At 39.6% G+C, this 15,764-nt stretch overlaps 1 protein-coding gene across 1 annotated transcript in view; it reads right to left on the reverse strand.

The window, feature by feature from the left end:
• COTL1 (coactosin like F-actin binding protein 1) overlaps positions 1-15,764 on the reverse strand; it is a 326,745-nt gene that overhangs the window by 65,231 nt on the left and 245,750 nt on the right. The gene's annotated exons all lie outside the window — the stretch shown is intronic.

Here is a 15,764-nt window from a genome sequence, read left to right on the forward strand (position 1 = left end):
AGTGACTTGTGCAGTCTGTCAAACAAGCCTATTAATTTCTCCATCCATACACTAAGGAGAAATCACAACCTCAGAAGAACATATTGCACCTGGCCCACATCTCTACAGAATACCCCAACTGCTGGACATCTGGGAGACTTGGAAAAACATTAGGGATCATCTTTTTTGAATCTTTTTATAGAGAAACTAGCAGATGGTTTGCCTTGGTCTCTTTGCTATAATCCAATCCAGTGAAGGAGACTTATATTACTCAATGTGAGTCATCTCAAATCTATACGCTACTACTCTTGATCTTAGTCAAAAGGCCAAGAAGCGATCTCAAATCATCTACATAGTTTAAATCCAGGCTGGAGTGGAATAAATTATTGATTCTTCAACCTCATATATTTAGTCATGGACCTTCAGGTCTTGGGGAAGTTCACTTATATATCATCCACCATTGTCAAAGTCAGAGTTGAAGAAGACCTTAAGAGAAGGAATCAGAGCTTGCTATAGCAGAAAAAACACATATTCAAACTCATTTTTTCCCCACCAGATAACAAAACATTCACAGATTCTTGCAATGGCAGAAAAATGAAGCAAAAGCATCACCATTGTTTTTATTTATACCGCAACATTGGTTAAATCTGACTTTTTTTAATAGCACCTTCTCCCCTTTAAATTAGCTCTTTGAATGTTCTTCTATTGCATTCACCAGCAATCAAGATATGTTTGCAAAATGCCTGCATTTAGAGAAAAGCACAAAAATTAATCATTTTCACTTTTAAGCAGATAATAGGAAAAGCTAATAAATCATTTTATCTCTAAAGGAAAGGAGGTGTTTTTTTTTAAAAAAAAGACACAAACTCAATATAATTACTATTAAGTTAATCAGAAAAAATGATGCTGGAGAAAATTTATCATTCGCTGCAACTGTCATCAGCAGAAGAAAAAAATCGGGTTTTGGGTGATGTATGCTTTATTTCTGCGCCTTTCATCTTGTTCAACCTTTAACAAAGTCAACCCCCAAAAATGTCATCTGAACTTTCCCATTATATCCAACAAGATTCTCGGGACTCTCAAAACCATATTTAGTTAAAAGATGTATTAAATTCTCCTTTGAACATTCAAATTAATCAGGGACAATTAGAAGGACTGGACATTTTTTAAAAAATAAAAAAAGAATTATAACAATGTTGAATGAGAGTGATGGGGGAGAGTGAATGACTTGTTCTATGTAGGTCATCCTTTTATTTTCTTTTTTTTTAGATTATTTCATTTAAAATGTATCTCCCCAATTCTTCCTTAGATGTTCTGTCAGAAATAGCTTGAGAAGGGAAACCATATGCTCACGACCCAGAGGTTTAACAAGAATAGAATTACCAAGTCCTAAGCATTGAGTTAGGGACGTGGTGGCTTAGTGGGTTAGGATGCTGAGCTTGTCAATCACATGGTCGGCAGTTTGACGGGTCGAATCCCGAGTGCCGCATAACAGAGTGAGCACCTGTTACTTGTCCCAGCTTCTGCCAACCTATCAATTTGAAAGCATGTAAAAATGCAAGTAGAAAAATTGGGACCACTCCGGTGGGAAGGTAACAGCGTTCCGTGCGCCTTTGGCGTCTAGTCATGCCGGCCACGTGACCACGGAGACGTCCTCGGACAAGCGTTGGCTCTTCGGCTTTGAAACGGAGATGAGCACCGGCCCCTAGAGTCGGAAACGACTAGCACGCATGTGCGGGGGAACCTTTACCTTTACTTTTAAGCATTGAATTGCAGAGTTGGAAGAGGTCACACGGATCATCTAATCTGGAGGTGTCCAATCTTGGCAACTTTAAAGACTTGTGGACCTCAACTCTCAGTATGGCTGTCTGGGGAATTCTGAGAGTTGAAGTCCTGATCTACTCCAACCTTAAACTCTCCTTTGGAGATACCTATTCCTCGTAAAAGTGTGTAGAGATGGAGAATCCACCACTTCCAACAAGCATGGTGCCTGGTTAGCTGTAGCTTTTAGCTGTTAATTTATAACAATTTATACTCCTTTATTGCTGCTCCTAATTTCTGTGGAAGACTAAATCTGCTCAGATCCATAGATTTGCTACCTGAACTCAAAGACAAGGTTATCATGTAACTTCTTAGGAATCTGGAATGCATGTCTGATACCATGTCCAAGAATATTCTAGGCTCTGGCATTTTCCCTGGACACTCATGAAAAGGCTGAAGTTTCTTGGCATGTACTAGATGCTCATGAATCAGGGTAAAGGAAGAAGAAGGTATGTTTTCATCCAACGCGGTAGATTAAGCATGGTGGTCTTCTATGAAGATGACATTGCTACAAATTCAGCATCTTAATACTGGAGCACAGGCTTTGCTCACAGAAGATTTCTAAGGTCACCCACCAGCTTTCCCAAAGCTAGACTCAGAAAACCTGATTTCGGCTCCAGAAGAACCCCTAGTAGTTGATGTGGACAATATACAAATACCTAAATCTTTGGCCTGGCTTAAGACAAGGCAGCCTTCTTTGTTGGCTTCTTGGAGGTATGAATCCAACTACAAGATAGTGTTATATACCAATTTAACTCCATTCATTTTTACAAACCTTTAAGACTTATGAAATTCTCACTTTTCAGTTTAACTCGCCCACTTGGAAGAATATCAAAAAATAGTCTAAAGAGCTCCCATTCTTTTGTACAAGATATATGCAATACGTATCTCAGTATTATTAGTCCCTTCCCCAATATTTATATGCAGTACATTCATAAGAGGTCAAAAACGGTCTGTTTCAAAGTGGGAGGTTGGAACAGAATATTTGGGACTCTTCCAGTAAACTAATTCCAAAGTCAGAGCCTGTTTTAACCTCGGAGTCAGAACAAGACATGTTTTCTGAAATGTTTTGCACACTCCTAACTCTAACAAAAAAGGCTGGGGCAAGAGTCCAAATTCCTGAACATTAAAGTCCATTTTTGGAAGAACCATTTCCAAAATCTGAACTGGGAATCTGCAGAAGCGCCTTTTGCCCTTTTGGTGATCGCAAACACTCAAACTCAACGTTAGCCTTCATGATCGATTTTGTATGTATATAACATAATCACAAGATACAAGTGCAGAAGCAAACAAAGCCAAAGTTTCAATAACAAGCTGGAATAAACAATTGACGTCTGTGAATTATGAGCCAATGCATCAACTAGCAGAAAAAATGTGAAAAGGTAATCCAAATGAATGAAAAGAAACTGTTTCAATTGATCGATTGATTTTATTAATCAAATTTGTACAGCTGCCCATCTCTCAAACAGCAGCCGTGAGTCTCCTATCTCTCGTGTTGTATTTGTATCACAGCTGGCTTTCTTCCAATCCAAAATGGTTTAGCCTGAAGGCGTGTGCAATTGTTTAATGTATTTATGGACTCCTTTTTTTTTTAGTTGTGGGGTTGTGAGAAAGCAAGCTGCCCAGAAGATTGCCAGCATACACAATGCTTTCTTCTCTTAAAGTCCTCTTGTCGGCATCGGCATGGTGAAGTTACTATAAAAGTTGTGCTGTGAAACAGTTGGGTTTGTGAGCAGGGAGAGAAAAGAGGGTAGGAAGTGTGTGTTTGTGTATGGAAAGCAAGCAGCCCAAAGGCATGTTTTTCACTAGCAGTACTCACAAGAAGTTATAGCTGGATAGTAGTAATAGAAGTAGCAGCGGGGAAGTGTGGAGAAGAGTGAGTAGTGAGTAACAATATGTAAGTATGGAGGGGCTTGCGTGTCTTGTCTAGGAACCTGTATTATTGTGGATTCATTTGTGTCTTAAGCCCACCAAAGTGGTATAGCTAAAAAGAACCAATGACATTGACTATGATGCAAAGTACTAGAAAGTACAGGAAATAATCAAAAACTTATTTATTTTTATTTATTTTAATTCCATTTATATCCCGCCCTTCTCCGAAGACTCAGGGCGGCTTACAAGCTTGAATTGGAAGGACTCTTTTAGGAATTAATTTCTTGGGATGATGTCTGGGAGGGGACGATACACGTAGTCCTCATGGCCACAATTGGGCCCAAAACGAAAGTTGCTAAGTGAGAAATTTGTTAATTGGGTTTTGCCCCGTTTTGCGACTTTTCTCGCCACAGTTGTTAAGCGAATCACTGCGATTCTTAAATTAGAAACATGGCGGTGAAGTAAATCTGGTTTCCCCATTGGCTTTGCTCATCAGAAGGCTTCAAAAGGGGATCACGTGACCCAGGGACGCTGTGCAGCCATCATGAACCAGTTGCCGAGCTTCTGAATTTTGATCGGGTGATCACGGGGGTGCTGCAAGAGTTGTAAGTGTGAAAAACGGTCATAAGTCACTTTTTTCAGTGCCATTGTAAAATGAACTGTTGTAACTCAAGGAGTTCCTGCAGCTTCCCTGGTCCACTTTATTCACGCCATGTATAGTTTTGAACCCTTCAGTCGTGTCCCCTCCCCTTTACCTCCTCTTCACACTAAAAAGTCTCAAATGTCTGAACATTTTCCCTTCGGGAAATTGCAGCCAGCCTTTTCTGCACTGTCCTCTAAGTCTTCTGAAGCTCCACTAAAAATCCTTTTTTTTTTCTTCAGCAACCAGCAACCAGATCTTCCATTGGGTGGCATGCAGTGAAGATGAACTTTTTTTCCAAGAGAATAAAAATTTAAAAATCCTGCTCTGCTCACCCTTTAGCGATTTCTTCTTCCTCCTCCTCTTCCTCCTCCTGGATTAAACATTTCCCTTCTCCCTTTTCTCCTTCTCTTTCTCTTCCTCTTCATGCTCAAATTAAACCTTCTCCTCCTCCTCTTCCTCCTCTTCCTCCTCTTCTCCTTGGCTTTCCTCTAAATCTTCTGTGGCTCCACTAAAATCCTTTTTTTTTCCCCAGCAACCGGCAACCGGAATGTGGCACAATATTCCAGATGTGTGATTGCACCATTGATTTATGTAAGAGCGACGTGACATTGGCGTCTCTATTTTCAATGCCATGTTTATTATCTCTGACATGCTGTTGGCCTTTTTTACAGTTGATAAGACACTGTGTCGATACACAACCATCCCCAAGCCCATAGATCCCGCCGTCTTGAAACCGATTTCGGCTACAGACTTGGGTCAACATTCAAGCAACCAAAACATGACTCGTCAACGAGTTACAGATCCGCAGTCTGATTTCAAGATAGGCCTCTTTAGCGCTTGCCAGAAAAAAATTCACTGGCCTCCCAGCAATAGAGAACATCATGCAACTTGAATTTCTATTTTTTTATATATTTTTTCCTCATCTCCCCCCCCCCGCCCCCGTACCTCAAGGGTTGAGCTCCTGGCTTACTACAGAAGTTTTTGGCTGACATCAAACACAAACATGATTCCTGCTGTTGCAGTGCGGGGAGGTTTTCTCTCTCTGTCAAAAGATGGAGAGGAAAAAAAATCAACCTTTTCCTTCCTTCCCTCTTGTAGACTCCCACTAATTAGGGCAAAGGAAGACTCTCCACCTCCTGATCAGTTCGCATTACAGCAAAGTCCTGTTTTATTATTTAGAATCTCAGGAGGTTTTTGTGGCTGCTGCCACAGGTCTTATTGCAGTAGGAAATTTTTGCTATTAGGGAGTTTGTATGGTGGATTACAGGAAGAAGCATTGCCAAACTATGCTGACATCTCTCGAGATTCCCTCCCCCCCCACCCTCTTTAGGCCATAAAAGGGCAATGAATTTTTTAAAAGCCAAATGCAGCAAGGAGTGAAAGCTTTGCATTTGGTGATGGATGTTCTGCAGAGGGGTTTTTCCCCCCCCAAAAAATCCTGATTTTTGGAACATGAGATATAATTTCTTGCTGTCAGTCAGCTTCAAATCTCAGGTGCCTCATAAACATGGCAGAAGCCACAATAAGCATCGCTCATAAATAAGCAAAGAAGCTGTATTTAAATGTCGCCTTTGCTGCTTTGCCCAAAGTAGCAATCAGAAAAGAGGGATGAAATATGCACAAGAGAATTGGGCGTAAGAAACCGAACCCAGAGAGAAATGAGAAGAGCTGTAATAGAGGAGAATCAAAACTTCCTGCAGACAAAGGATAATGCAAGAAAAATTGATCTTGCACCACCTGACTGGAAAACATGTCTCCTGGAGGAGAAGTAAATCATATTTGTTCAGTACCACATCTATCGACATGCCATATTTGTCTGAATTACCAGGGTTGTTTTTTCCCCCTCCAAAAATAATTTATATTGAAAATGGGAGAAACTTTGAGATTTGCAGAGAACGTGACAACAGAGGTCACCTCTAGGGCTTCGTTTGGAGCAAAGTAGCCTTGCCCATCACTTAGGCCACTTAAGTCCTGACCTTCTTGTGGGAAGGAAAATGGAAGTTGGATTATGGAACAGAGGCAGAATTCAGAAGTAGCTCAGAAGTCCCATCCCCAAGGACGAAAGGGTTGGGGAAATGGTGAACTTAAAAGAAATGGCCAAATTGATATCTTAGAACTGGGGGGGGGGAACAGTAAGTACTTTCACAAAAGTACTGCTCTTTAGAAGGCCAGATCCTGAAGTTGAAACTCAAATCCTTTGGCCACCTAATGAGAAGGAAGGACTCACTGGAGAAGAGCCTCATGCTGGGAAAGATGGGGGGCAAGAGAAGAAGGGGACGGCAGAGAAGGAGGTGGCTGGATGGAGTCACTGAAGCAGTAGGCGTGAGCTTAAATGGACTCCAGAAGATGGCAGAGGACAGGAAGGCCTGGAGGAACGTTGTCCATGGCATCACGATGGGTCGGACATGACTTCGCAGCTAACAACAACAACTTTCACAAAAGACCAGAAATCCCTTTTGGACTTTTTGATGAAAGCAGGAGAAAAAATGAATTAATGATTTATAGGTTTGCTGATTCGATAGGGTTGAAAACGTGAAGAAGGGAATCATACAATACAAGTTTAAAGAGAGAAGAGGAATATTAAGTTTGTTTGTAACTGCTGTAAAAAAAAAGATAGAAAGTCGCTTCTTTATATATCTTTTTCTTTTTTTATCTCTGCTGTTCTCTGCACTTTTATCTTTTATTAGAGAGAGAGAGGAGAGATTTCAATCATGTTTGATTCTCAGAGACTGACTAAACAAGTCCCTGCAGTTTTCTTGGCAAAGTTTTGTCAGAAGTGGTTTGCTATTGCCTTCTTCCTAGGGTTGAGAGAAAGTGACTGGCCCAAGGTCACCCAGCTGGATTTCTGCCTAAGGGAGGACTCTGCCTTAACTGCTACAGCATACTTGCTCTCTATACGTGTATGTATATGTATACTGTATTTCCCTGAAAATAAGATCCAACCACAAAATAAATCCTAGCGTGATTTTTTTTCCAGGATACTTGTAATATAAGCCCCACCCCAAAATTAAGCCCCAGTTAAGATCATCAGCCAGATGGATGCATTTAGTACCGTATTTCCCCAAATATAAGCCCTAACTGGAAAATAAACCCTAATGCGTCTTTTGGAACAAAAATTAATATACGATCCAGTCTTATTTTGGGGGAAACACAGTATGTATATGTATATGTATATGTATATGTATATGTATGTGTATGTGTATGTGTATGTGTATGTGTATGTATATGTATATGTATATGTATATGTATATGTATATGTGTGCAAAGGAAGAGGAAGAAGACATTAGAGAATGAGGAAGAGATACTGCAACTTTAATTTTGGCAATAGAAAGCACCTTAAATGCCAGCACAGTTCCAAAGAGCCTCTGTTGTTTTAATTAAAATATCACTTGCGACATTTGTCAACTCAATGAAAAACATTTCCCACCAACAAGCAATACGGTGATCTAGCCATTAATGACAGCCTAAGCTTTCAACTTCCTAATCACATCCAGGGCTCCCTTGGTTACATTTTAATAGCAGACATCTCATGGAACAATTCCATAACATAAAGTTTGATTAAGGTGGCAATTAAAATGGAATTGATCTGATGCCTCCGCTTCTTGACATTATAAGGCTATGTAAAATTTGCATCTTCGTCTCTGCCGTCAAGACTCCAGCCTTTATTGGGAAAATATGTGAGAACAATAATCATTCTTCACCGAAATAAACCCTTAATATGGAGCACAAGTGTGTGTGTGTGTGTATGTGTGTGTGTGTGTGTGTGTGTGTCGGGGGGGAACTGGGCAAGCACAGAGAAGTACCTGGGAATGTGGTTATTTCATTTTCCACAGAAGAGTGCCTTTTACATTAGTGTTTGTTATTAGCCTATTTCATGTCACTCCATCATGCTGCCTTTCAGTCAACACCTTACATTTGTCAGAGCAGATGGAAAGTTAGTTTAAATTAATTGAGAGCATGCTGTGCACAGCTTGGGGTACCCAGAACATGCAAAGAAAAATGGCGGAGGCATCGTTCTCTTTTTCCCAGCTACCTATAAATTCAAGACGAAGAACCTCTTTAAAAAGCGACGGGGGGAATGATCTCTCACTCGCAACCATTGGCTTTCTTCTTGACTTTTTTTTTTAAAGAAAAAATACATAACTCTGATTTTGACAAGAGGTGGCAGTCATGATTAAATTGGTTGGATGCACATCATTTGAAAAGATGAGGAGTCTTAATAGGAAAACACACCATTTACTGCTCTGCTTGGGAGGCTTGCCCGAGACTCGCTTGTCCTTCGCCATAGTTCAGCTATTCGCCAAAGAATTTGATGGCCAATTTATTTTCTCCTATTTCGTTGAGAGGAGAAGGCTAAACCCCAAACAAAAATGAATGTGTCACTCATAACCTCTTGCTCTTCACAGCCATTCATGCTACATGACCTTTTGGGTCCTCGTTTCAATCAGCATCCATGCAAAGTCTTCACATTCAATCGCCCAGGGATCAGTTGAGTGAATGTTGCCTATTGCTCAGGATTTATTTTTTATTTTTTTGAGATTCGTAAGTCTATTTTCCTTAATCCTTTTACAACCTCTATACATTCAAAGAAAGATTACTATTTTCAGTTCTGGGTTGGGGTTCCAGTCAAACCCTATAACGGATGGTCCAAAAAGTTCATAACCTAAGAGAACAATTTGGTGAGATGTGCCAGAATGCCATTATATACTATACAGTATATATATGTATGTATGTAGGTGTATATATATGTATGTGTGTGTGTGTGTGTGTGCATATACACTTAATAATTTTAAAAATATGAATCCCAGGCATATTTACTTAAAATATAAAATCTCCTTCACACCGGGATGGGTAAAAAACAATAGTTTATTGCTAAAAGATCATAATAAACAATAAAAAGTAACTGTTTAAAGTATATCTACCTAATCTAAGCTTTCGCTGGTCCTCTGCCAGCGTCATCAGAGAAAGCATTGAAGGTTTGAAAAACCGTTGGTAAGCCTGTTTGGTTCTGCGCTCTGCTCATTGGCTGCGTGATGGACCTTGCTCTAGCCAATTGTGATTGTCCTGACTGTCTTGCATCACTTCCCTTGCAATCCGGTCTTACTGTCCCTTTTTTTAACTTTCTCCTCTCTATTTGTTTTGGTCTGACTACCTTAACTGATCTTGTTTTCTTTTGCTGTTCCTCATCCAATGTCATAGCTGTTGGTATTTGTATTTCCTTGTTCTCTGTGTCCTCCTTCTCCACCCTCCTTGCCTGTGATTGGCCATTCTGTGCTACGCCTGGGTTTCCCTCTGGACTCCCTTCCGTGATTTCTGCAAACAGCTCCCCGCCCCGATTCACTTGCACGTATGACTTTCGTTCAGTGCTTATCCACTGATCTTTATCTGATCCCTGGACTAGCCACCCCAATGTTTTTTGCTTATTTATATGCCACCCTTGCTTTCTGCTATCTGATTTAGATGCTCTTGCTATATTTGGACATTCTTTGTGTGTTGGTGTGTATGTGTGTTGCGGCGCTCTCTTTCCTTGGTTCACCCATATCTGCTCAATTGGGGTTGTTTTCAGATCATTCCTTGTCTTCTCGGCTAGTTGTTGCACGATCGGTATCTTCTTTTTCGTATGAGTTGCATTATCCTCTGTTTGCTGTATTTCTTTCACACAGAGAAGGCCTCCTCAGGGTACCATCGGCTAGACAATGTCGGCTGACGAACCCCAGGGGAAGGGCCTTCTCTGTGGGAGCGCCAGCCCTGTGGAACCAGCTCCCCCCTGAGCTTCGGATGGCCCAAGATCTCCAGTCCTTCTGCCGCGGCCTCAAAACACTCCTTTTCCACCTGGCTGACCTGGACTGACAGGCATTTTAATTATGTTTACAATTTTTAATTTATTTTAATTTTTAATTTTAATTTATTGCACAGATGACTTTAATTTTAATTTTATCTTAATCTCTGTACTTATTATATGTTATTGTTGTTAGCCGCCCTGAGTCCTTTGGGAGATAGGGCGGGATATAAGTCCCATTAATAAATAAATAAATAAATGGGTCACGCGTTCGCTGGTTATTTTTGTTGCCTTGGGATGGTCGCTTTCGTCTGTTCATTGGGCCTGTCCGTCCATCCATTCCTGTCTTCCGGGTGCTTGCAAGGGAAGTGATGCGAGACAGTCAGAACAATCACAATTGGCTAGAGCAAGGTCCATCACACAGCCAGTGAGCAGAGCGCGGAACCAAAGGTAAAGTTAAAGGTTCCCCCGCACATGTGTGCTAGTTGTTTCCAACTCTAGGGGACGGTGCTCATCTCCGTTTCAAAGCCAAAGAGCCAGCGCTTGTCCGAGGATGTCTCCGTGGTCATGTGGCCGGCATGACTAGACGGAGTAACAGGCGCTCACTCTGTTACACAGCACTTGGGATTCGACCCGCCAAACTGCCGACCTTCTGATCGACAAGCTCAGCGTCCTAACCCACTGAGCCACCGAGTCCCATATATGTGTGTGTGTGTGTGTGTGTGTGTGTGTGTATGTATATGTATATGTATATATGTTTTCTTACAGATGTTTCATGACCCAATTAGGTAACATCATGAGTGGTAGGGTTGATTACGTTAGCTAGTTGGGTAATGAAACATCTTCAAGAAAACAACAGAGCTAGATAGTTCAATCCTGAGCTAAAGATATTTTCTTCAAAATGTTTGTTTGATTATGTGCCATCAAGTCATGTTGACTCTTATCAATCATATACATACAGACCTTTTTGTTGATGATCTGTCTCCAATCTCATCCTTCAGGTCTTCCAAAGTTGCTCCTTCTATAATTGAGTTCATCCACCTTACTGCTAGTTTTCTCTTTGTCTTTTCTTGTTACATAGACCGATTCCATCACACACTTGTCTGGCACATATAGATATATTAATAGCTATTTAATGTTTATCAAAGTTTATCTTATGATATAGCTGTAGGGCACAAGAGGTGGGTAATACATCACAGAGCTGAATAACTTGATATACTTTTCGGTATGTGAGCACATACATTATGCAAATCAAATTGAATCTTGGAATCAAATTGGTTGGATGACTCAAGCGGTACTGCAAATTTGACTCAAATCAAATTGACACTCTGAAGCAAATTGCAAGTTCAGATTGGATCCTGGCTTTTTTTGCAAAAGCCTAATAAATTACACAGTGAATGAGTGGCATCAAGGTATAAAGATATATGCCCAACAATAGACTTACCACCCAGGTAGTTACCTTAATAAATTTGGCAGATTCACAAGCTCCCTTCCCTTGAATGACTTATGTTGATCTCAGTTCACCAATCCATAAATCTCAACGTCAAAAATGGCTAACAACCAGTTCTCCATTATAATGCAGTTTCTTTTTAATTGAAAGTAAATGTTTTTTTTTCATGTTTGAACCTCAACGAAAGAAGGGTTAATCCTTACAATCATAGATGACATAAGATGCTATAACTTTCTTTTGTTGAAGTTCACTTGAGATTATATACGACATGTTTAAATTGAGAAAGGAGTTTTCTATCATTGACTGCTGCTTTCTTCTTTACTGCCTGAGACCTCCAAGGTCCCCTCCAACATAATAATGATGATGATGATGATGATGATATGATGATGATGATGTGATGATATCTATAATACCATCAAACATCCACATCTGCCTATCCCAGTAAGGACTCGATAGGTAGACAAAAATGCCAAATCCAGTCTGAACATCTGGCTGACTGTGCGATGATTAATAATAATAATAATAATAATAATAATAATAATAATAATAATAATAATAACAATAATAACAATAATAACAATAATAACAACAACAACAATAATAATAATAATAATAATAATAATAATAATAATAATAATAATAATAATAATCCTTTCCATACAATGAATTTAATATTGGAGGTTCATTGGATGGGAATCTAAAGCAGCACTTCCCTTACAGTACCAAAATTTGGTGCTCTTTCCAATACCTTCTGCCAGTTGATGAAAACTAAGCTTTGAAGAACAGCTTTAAAAGGATTGATGAGCCTCTGGAGTTAATACATTTTGATAAAGAAGACAAAAGAAGATTTATTTGATTGGCAGGTTCCTGCTACGTTATTCTAGTATATTTATTCCACCATTTCAGTTGTGTTTCTGCACACATGAATCAACCACCTCCTTCTCTAGCAATTCTTTTAAGGAGAGCGAAGAGCCTTTCTTTGCCTTGAGGTGGTCCTTGGTGGTTTCTGAGCTTGATTGCAGACATTTCATGGCCCAAACCAAGCAACGCATCAGTGCTGGTTGTTACCTAGTTTGGGTCATGAAACCTCTGCAAGACAACAACCAAGAGACTACCAACGACCCCTCATTTCAACCCTAAACTACAAATATTCCCCTTTATTTCCTCTGATTGGGCAAATGAATAAAAACTGAACTGGAAGTGCTGCCATCTCTGTGGAAGGAGAAATGATGGGGAAAGTCCTAATATTCCACACAACTGGCTTCCAAACAAATAGTTCTGAGCTCAAACAGATGTTTACAAGACATCAAGTCCATCATGAAGATCAGGTAATTTCACAGGGTTTGGCTCTTGTCAATCAGCAAACAGAAATGGATATACTTAGGCTCTTCACTGTCTGCCTGACAGATATTTATGTCTGTGAAACTGAAGCAGGCAAGTTTTCTGACTGTCAGGTTTGATTTAGCATTTTTAAACCCTTGTTTCAGAAGTTCAGAAGGAGGCGGAATGGCCCCCGCAATGGTAACACAGACACACACATCCAAAGAGACGCGGAAAATCATGTTAGAAAGATTGCTTCGTGGCCATTTCATTTCCAAGAAATGCACTCAGATAGTCTTCCAAATACTAACAAAGCGTTAAGAAGGTAGACTCCTGATAGACATTTCCATGCATCTTCTAGCTGTAACTGAAAGAGGAAAATGGCATGTCATGTCCCACATTTAATTCTACCCTCACCATAACCAGTGGCATAAGGAATACAGGAAGATGGACATTTATTAAGTACAGAATAACAGAGTTGGAAAGGTTGTTAGAGGTCTTCTAGTCCAACCCACCTGCTCAAGCAGGAGACCCTATACCATTTCAGACAAATGGTTCTCCAATCTCTTCTTAAAAACCTCCAGTGATGGAGCATCCACAATTACTGGAGGCAAACTTGTTCCACTGGTTAATTGTTTTAACTGTCAGGAAATTTCTCTTTAGTTCTAAGTTGCTTCTCTCCTTGACTAGTTTCCATCCGTTGCTTCTTCTCCTGCCCTCAGGTGCTTTGGAGAATAGCTTGACTCCCTCTTCTTTGTGGCAGCCCCTGAGATACTGGAAGATACTGGATCATGTCACCTCTACTTCCTCTGGACATACCCAATTGCTGGAACCGTTCTTCATATGTTTTAGCCTTCAGTCCCCTAATCATCTTTGTTGCTCTTTTCTGCACTCTTTCCAGAGTCTCAACATCTTTTTTCTATTGTGGTGACCAGAACTGGATGCAGTATTCAAAATGTGGCCTTACCAAGGCATTGTAAACTGGTATTAACACTTCACGTGATCTTGATTCTATTGTTCTGTTAATGCAGCCCAGGACTGTGTTGGCTTTTTTGGCAGATGAAGATGTTGATACAGTTGGTACAGACTAAAATATCAAGATAGACAATCAGACCATGTCCAGGTCTAGTACTTTGGTATAGATTTGTCTGTAATTTCACTGATCTCACTTCTGAACAAATTTGCTTTTTTCTCTTCTTTTTTCTTTCTTTTTTCTTTTTTTTTTGGTCCACACCAAAACCTAGATGCATATTTCAGAATGCATTTTCTCACAAAAGAGGCACATTAACTCGATTTAATATATATTGATTTTTTTTTTCAAACGACAAGAATTGAATCAGGCGATGGAGGATGTGTGAAAACTGCTGTATAATTAAGTTTGAATCCACACATTAGCTGGGAAGGTGTCGAATGGGTCATTTCATCTCTGAATTCACAAATGTCACACTCTTGAAGTGTTTCTATTTATAGAAAGGAGGTGAAAGAAGCTGGGAGGGAAACAATTCACACATTTGCATTCCTGGAGACCAGCACTTTGTGGGAGAGTGATCCAGCTGTCCCAATGGAAGAATCTCGATGAGTGCAAATTTCATAAATGCACTTTGGGTACTTTGCCATTAACTTTTCTGTCTGGTTTAATGGGTGGAACCTTCAGCCTGGAATGTTGTCTTCTGTTGAAATCAAAGGGAGATCCTGGTTCAAAGAAGTTCAAAGTATTTTGTAGCCCTGGAGTCCATACAGAGCCTTTGGACCAAGAGGAATTAATTGTTTTTTTTTCCTTTTAGAAGAACATTAATAACAGAATTACAGAGCCAGAAGGGAGGTCTTCTAGTTCAACTCCTTGCTCAAATGGTTGTCCAGTCTCAAAATCTTGCAGTGTTAGAGCGCTTACAACTTCTGAAGGCAAGCCATTCCACTGGTAAATTGTTCTGTCAGGAAATTTCTCCTTAGTTCTAGGTTGATTCTCTCCTTGATTAATTTCCATCCCTTGCTTCTTGTCCTGCCTTGAGGTGCTTTGGAGAATAGCTTGACTCTCTCTTCTTTGTAGTAGCTCCATAGATATTGGAACACTGCTATCATGTCACCCCTAGTCCTTCTTTTCATTAGGCTGGACAATTTCTGCAACCGTTCTTTGTATGTTTTAGCCTCCAGTCCCCTAATCGTCTTTGTTGCTCTTCTCTGCACTCTTTCTAGAACCTCAACATATTTCATATTCAGAAGAATATTCAGAAGGATCAGAAGACTAGAGACTGTTGTCCTGCATTAAGCATCAAAGACTAATTGTTGGAAAATCTAAGTCCTAAGTATTCTGAACAAACTTAAAAACAGTGCTTAGAATATATCTATATATATCTATATCTATATCTATCTATCTATCTATATCTATATCCATATCTATATCTATCTATATCTATCTATCTATATCTATATCTATCTATCTATATCTATCTATCTATCTATCTATCTATCTATCTGTATATATATATATATGTATATATATATGTGTGTGTGTGTGTGTGTGTGTGTGTGTGTGTATAAGGATTTTTCAAGGAAAGATTATTCTAATTAGAAATCATAGTTTTCACCAGTCCTTTTCCATTGGACACTTTAATGCACATTTTTCCTCTAATATACACCAGAGATGGAGAAGGTCTTTCTAATCACCAAAATTACCCAGATTCTGCATATTTTTCAGCTTTTGAGATTTCATCATTTTGAGAAGGAGCATTGGAGCATTTGTCTTTATTTATAATATCATTCATTATAGCTACCCAGATTCTGTTAGAACATCTGCCTATAATAAATGTAATGAAATAACAAATAATAATAAAAAGAATCAAAGTCTCTAGGCTAACCACCAAGATTCTGATGCAGGGGAAATTCAGTAAAGAAAATAGCAC

The sequence above is a fragment of the Vipera ursinii genome (assembly GCF_947247035.1).
Source record: "Vipera ursinii genome assembly, chromosome: 10".
NCBI classification, from domain to species: Eukaryota; Metazoa; Chordata; class Lepidosauria; order Squamata; family Viperidae; genus Vipera; species Vipera ursinii.